Consider the following 6,107-nt stretch of genomic DNA (forward strand, 5'->3'; position numbering starts at 1 on the left):
GTATGGGGGAGTGATGGGGTGGGTGTACAATGAGGAGTGTGAATGTGGATAGAGGGGTGTAGGGAGGTATGTGTGTGTGTAGAGTGGGGTATGCGTGTATGGAAGAATGGGTGATTATAGAGGGAGCAGGGATGTGTGTGTGAGGGGGTGTGTGAGTGTCACAATGAGATGTTGTGACTCTACTATGGTTTATGGATTAACGACAGCAAACATTTTGGTAACTGGTTAAATTGGTTTAATATGTTTTATACTGGTAAGACAAGTAGTAAAATGAGTACACAGAGTTTATTGTATTGTTTTATTGGTTCATGGTGTTTGGGTGAAGAAACCTGGAGTCATCCATATTAGGCATCCCTGTAAAGATAAGACTGGAGTAATGGGTAAAGTGGATTTGGGGCTCCTGAAGGATGTGCAAGAAAACTGATGTTTTACTTACCTCTGATTGTCTCTGCTTTCCAGGACTGAGTAATGGAGAAAAGACACCACAGGTGTTCAGGCGCCTTTTAATGATTCCGGGGGGGAGGGAACTGAAGCAGTGGAGTAAATGAAGGTGGATTTTGTGGAGAATGGATTTTTAGAGTGGGGTTAATCAGGGGCTGGATAATTTAAGTATGATTGTTGGGGTGGTTAGAGCTATGTAAATATATGTATAGTTTTTGTTAAAATGTTAATGTAAATATCTTTGTGTTTTCTGTGTATATAGCTGTTTTGGGAACCTGGGGGAATGGTATGGTCCAGTTAAGCTTGGTTATATAAGCAGGCAGTTTTAATCAGTCAGGTTGGTTCTTTGAGTATGGAAAATAAAGGTTGACAACTATATGTCCAGTTGTTTGCCTCTTCTGTGTGCTTCCCATGATGTTTGCCTCCGAGACTGCTGACTGAAGTTCACAGTGAGTATAAAGAACGGGGGTAGGAGAGTGTGAGTTTGAGCGTGTGTAAGAGAATGGGTGGATAGGGTGTGCTTAAGGAGGAAGTGTGGATGCGTGTGGGTGGGGGTAGGTGGGTGGGTGCATGTGTGTGCGTATGTGTGTGTGTGTGTGTGTGTGTGTGTGTGTGTGTGTGCGCGTGCGTGCGTGGAGGGTCTTGGTGCTCGGGGAGCGCTGCTGGTGCGCTGGGGTGCGGCCTGGCTGCCGCTCGGTGGCGGTCTGGGGATCCCGGCCCTCCGTCGGTGTGGGCTGGGCCCTCTGCCTGCGGGGTGGGGGGTTGCTTCCGGGCTCTTGGGGCCGTGGCGCCCGCGCTCTGTCTGCCCTGGGTGGCCGGTGCCCGGCGGGGCCGGTCCTCGCTGGTCCAGGTCTGCTGGGGCCTGTTCCCCCTGACTGGGGGGGACTCTGGCTGGGACCCCCCTCTGCCGCCTCCTGGGTCGGTGCATGGCTGGCTTCGGGGTGGGGCGGTTGGGGTCTGCGCCTGGGGGGGGCTGCCGATGGCCCGGGTCTCGGGGGTACTCCTGGTGTGCCTCTTGCCTTTGTGTGGGAGGGGTCACACTGGCATGATCACCTTTTCCGGAACACGTTCCACTCTGCATGTTCTGCATGTGACACAGTCACCGAGTTGTCTGCAGGTTTATTCACTAACAGCAGCTAGTTTTCTCATTTCTGTTTGTTTCTCATTTATATTTAACTTTTTAGATTCATAGTTTAGTTACTATGATCTAAAGTTGGCTTGTATGTGTATGTATATGTGTTAATACTGGCAAGTGTGTGTATGTTTGTACGTATGTATGTGTGTGTATGTGTGTGCATAGAGGTGTGTGTGTATATGTATGTGTATGTATATGTATATGTGTACATATGTATATATGTGTATATATATATATATGTTATGTGTGTATACGTGTGTGTATATGTATGTGTGTGCCTGTATGTGTGTGTATGTATACATCTGTAGGTTGTTTTCTTTCTTTTTGTTTTTGGGTTATTTTTTAGGTTTTTTTTCTCTCCCTTTTCTCTCCCTTTATCTCTTTCACTTTTCTTATGAGGTGTTTTTTCTCCTTTCTCTTTCTGTCTTTCGTCTGTCCTCTCTGGTCCAGCAGTACAAACTCTACAATTCAAACAACAATACAAAATAAATATAGAAATAGAATAAAAATTCAGAAAGTCAAGGGGATCATTATATCTATAAAGCTTCCCTTGGCAGAGAAAACTTGCTCAGCAGAACACAGCATCCAGACCATCATTCTGCTTGCCTAAATGCTGGACAAGACAAAAAAAAAAACAAAAAAAAACAATGTTGTCACAGGGCACTTTACATATAATTTCAAACCAATTCATACATATCCTATAATAGAAGCCAACTGTTTGCATCGAGTCATGACTTCGATCCAATCCCCCATCCTGAGCTGCATGAGGCGACAGTGGGAAGAAAAAACTTTTTAACAAGAAGAAAACCGCCGGACAAACCCGACTCAGGGAGGGCAACCATCTGCCTTAACTGGTTGGGACAGGAAAGACAGATCAACATGTACAATTGCTCTTATTCGGGAAGACCTGTGGAAAAAGGAGAAATAAGTTAGAGACGGCAATATTGGCGTATATTTATACATTAATACATTAGAGAAATAGAGCGAGGTATATACAGTCTATGGCAGGGGTAGGCAACTCCGGACCTCGAATGCCACAGTCAGGGCCGGATTAAAAGAGCACAGGTCCCTGGGCCCAGAGTGTTCCAGGGGCCCTCTCCCCCACCGCAACATTGTGAAAATTGTGAATGATACACTTTGAAACAACATTTCTAACATCTCTCAGCCAATGGTACCAATAGCAACACACTGGACACTGTGGTGTAACTACCTGGCTTTTGTATACATTTTGTTTTATGTACAAACTGCTGGTGTTTACCTTACATGGGCCCCAAGTAGGCATGGGCCCCTGGGCCTGTGCCCATACAGCCCATTGGATAATCCGGCATTGACCACAGTCCTGCAAATGTTAGGAGTTTCCCTGCTGCAACACACTTGATTCAAATCAATGGCTAATTAGCAGACTTGTGCAGAGTTTGATGTCAAGCTCTGCACAAGTCTGCTAGTTTGGTCAGATGTGGGCCAGGTGCGTTGCAACTCCTAACGTTTACAGGACTGTGGCACTCGAGGACCGGAGTTGCCTACCCCTAGTCTATGGTATATAAACCCTTTTGGGGTCATTAAAGGTGTCAGATGCACATTTAGTTTTCAGTTCTTTTGAGTTTCTGTGTTAATGATTAATCCAGACAGAGTTCAAGGTATAAAAAGGAAGAGTGGAGAAAATGGGCTTCTAAGCATTTTTTGTCAGACCTGATGGTTTTGTACAAGTGTTCTCTTTTTTTTGTGTTTGTAAGATTACTTCTGTATTATTTATGTTATTTTATTTATATTTTTGAAATTATTATATGCTAAATGAATTAATTTGGAAATAAAAATGCTAAGTTTAATCTAATACAGTACCACAGTTTTGTAGACGTTTGCAAAGCTGTTTGTTCACTAGTTTTGTTTTGTATTTTATTATGTATTCCATGTTGTGTCTTTTTTATTATACTGGACATTGAGTTTGTAATAATATTCAATCCATTAAATAAGTTACATAAATCTTAGTGTGTGAGTGTTTTTAGCTGGTATTGCAAAACACAGGTGGTGTTACTGAATCTCACTTAATCTTTCATACTGTTTATAAGACAGGGTGTTCATTTTTTATCGTTATATTCTCTTTTCTTTTTTCGTGTTTTACTATAACAAAGAGGAAATAATCAACATATAACAAGGAATGAAAGAGGTTTTAGTAAATATTGATGAGAATGCATTATGTGGCTGTAGAAATACCTCTTTCATATCTTTACGGGATAAAACTGAAATCACAGTCTGAGTCTGTTGCTCACATAAAAATGTGTTTATTAAAGTGCAAAAAAAAAAAAACAACAACACACACACGCACATATATTTCTCCCAACAAATCCATCTCGTCTTGTCTTTTAGAACACGCTGCCCAGCAGCCTGACATTACTACATCTGCAGTTTTCAGTGTATCAAACGCTCTTTTTTTCCCCCCTTTTTGCCATTTTAAAAAAGGAGGGTTGGGATGGGGGTGGGGGCAAACTGCATGTTTAACTGAATCTTAAATAAATTAATTGGTAAAGAGGGCTCACTTCAACATAGATATGGAATTTTACCACCAATGTCTGTTCATAATGGTGTGGGAGTTTTTTTTAGGAAGCATGGATGCGGTTGGCTGAGCTTCTCTGCACAACAGTCTCCAGACATTTGGCCTTGGTCTCAGACAACACCACTTCCATCGTGCCTTCAGCTTCAGTTTGAACCAAGGTAGACTGCAATTTCAAGCCCTGCTTCCTGTTCTTCTTCTCCAGGAAAAACTCGGCTTGCTCCTCTTCACTACTGTCCAAAAATGGCAGGAAAACCATTTCCACCATTCCTCCAACCATCCCGAGCATGGCCAGAGTAGAGCCAAGCATGTAGACCTTCAGCATGCTCCTGCTGGGGCCTTCTCTCAGCATCTCTTTAGCAAACAGGATGACATTGTCACTGTTTTCCATCTTCTTATATCAGATGACTGCTGAAAGATAAGATTTTGATTTGTATCTTGAGAAGTTATGCCAAAAGGCCTAATTTCCTGAAGAAAACAAAACCGGTGATGAGCAAATACTCACTCTGCAGCTCACAGCTGATCCTGTAATTTCTCCCAGAAGTTTGAACCGTCAGGCAGAGAAGCAGCAGAACATCCTGGTATTTAAATACCAGCAGTGTAAAGTCAACTCCCACACTGCATATTCATGGGGCTGCTGTTGTTTTGTTCTTTTGTTTATTTTCATGTCCAGATAAGCCATTGTCTGTGTTTGTGTTAAAGGGCATTGGTTTGTAGGACGGCCAGTGAAACACCAACTCCTTGGACGTGATCCTCTGCATGTGACATGACAGATGTGATGCTGCAGATCACAGGACCTTAAACAACATAAAGATGTCCCCACAGTCACAGACTCTCTATGACCACATGGAAAAGTGGAAATGAATAAAAAATTGAATATTTTAATTGCTTATCAATGTGAGGGAATGCTTTGCTCTGTGGGACTTTCGATTGTGTGATCGAAGATCCTCAGGAGAGCCTGGTCAGTGTCCAGCCAGAGCGTGAAACTAAGAAAAGTCCCGTTTATTGGCCATAAAGATTGTTTGACTTGGCCACATATGGCATAACCCTTATTGACCACTGACAGATAAGCTCCATGAGGAGATAAGGTTGAACATAAACACCTTGATCACTCAGTCCAGAGCTGCTTCGGCTCCTCTCCTGCAGACTGTCTGACAGTGACGCAGGTATAGTGCTGTACATGTGTCTGCAGGCATCCTCTTCTCAAACCTTCTGCCCTTTGACCCAGATCTGCACCAGAGAAACGGGTGAAGTCAGACGAGTGAGTTGGGAAATGTGTGTGATCTTTGTCACAGAAAGACGTGTCATGAAAAGGAATGCACGTGAGAGTTGGTCAGCATGTGCATGATGCAATTTAATGTGAGCTCAGCATAATTTAGTCCAGCTGGACGTTTATCCTGGAGGAACTGTGGCAGAAGAGATGAGCGCTGTTGTTCTGCAGCTTCGCTCTTCTGATCAGGTCAAATCATAAAATGATGCAATGATGCTGAAAATCAGGAACATTTTGAGCCGTGAGTTCATCTAGTTGTCAATAAATTTTATGATGTAAATAAAAACAAAGTCAGAGGTCAAAATTGTAATATTGATTGATAATGTCAACAACCTACAGTTACCATGTGAATAATCATGATTTGCGAAACCGCTTATTTAAATTCTGAGCAACTAACAGGCGAGAGGCAGGATACTCCCTGGTTAGGTCCTTAGTCTGTCCCAGGGCCAACCTACAACCACTCACTCACTTACTCCTGGAAAGAATGTAGATTGACCAGTTAACCTAACATGCTTGTGTTTGGATGTTGGGAGGAAGGCAGAGTACCCGGAGAGAACCTACGCACCCGCAGGGAAAACATGGAAACTCTTCACAGAAAGGTCACTGTTTTAACCCCCCGGGCCAAGGCTGGAACCGGTGACATTCTTGCTCTGATGCTAACCACCACATCACCCGTGCAACCCATATCTGACAAATAAATTTCTATTTCTAAC

General features: G+C 43.2%; 1 protein-coding gene across 1 annotated transcript in view; it reads right to left on the reverse strand.

The window, feature by feature from the left end:
• LOC306755498 (6-phosphofructo-2-kinase/fructose-2,6-bisphosphatase-like) overlaps positions 1-1,056 on the reverse strand; it is a gene marked incomplete at its 3' end in the record, with an annotated part of 158,060 nt that extends 157,004 nt beyond the window's left edge. Inside the window, exon 1 of the mRNA XM_079239902.1 lies at positions 982-1,056. The remainder of the gene's footprint in view (positions 1-981) is intronic.
• Positions 1,057-6,107: the final 5,051 nt, after the last annotated feature.

This window comes from Telmatherina bonti (genome assembly GCF_933228915.1).
Source record: "Telmatherina bonti genome assembly, chromosome: 4".
In the NCBI taxonomy this organism is placed as follows: domain Eukaryota; kingdom Metazoa; phylum Chordata; class Actinopteri; order Atheriniformes; family Telmatherinidae; genus Telmatherina; species Telmatherina bonti.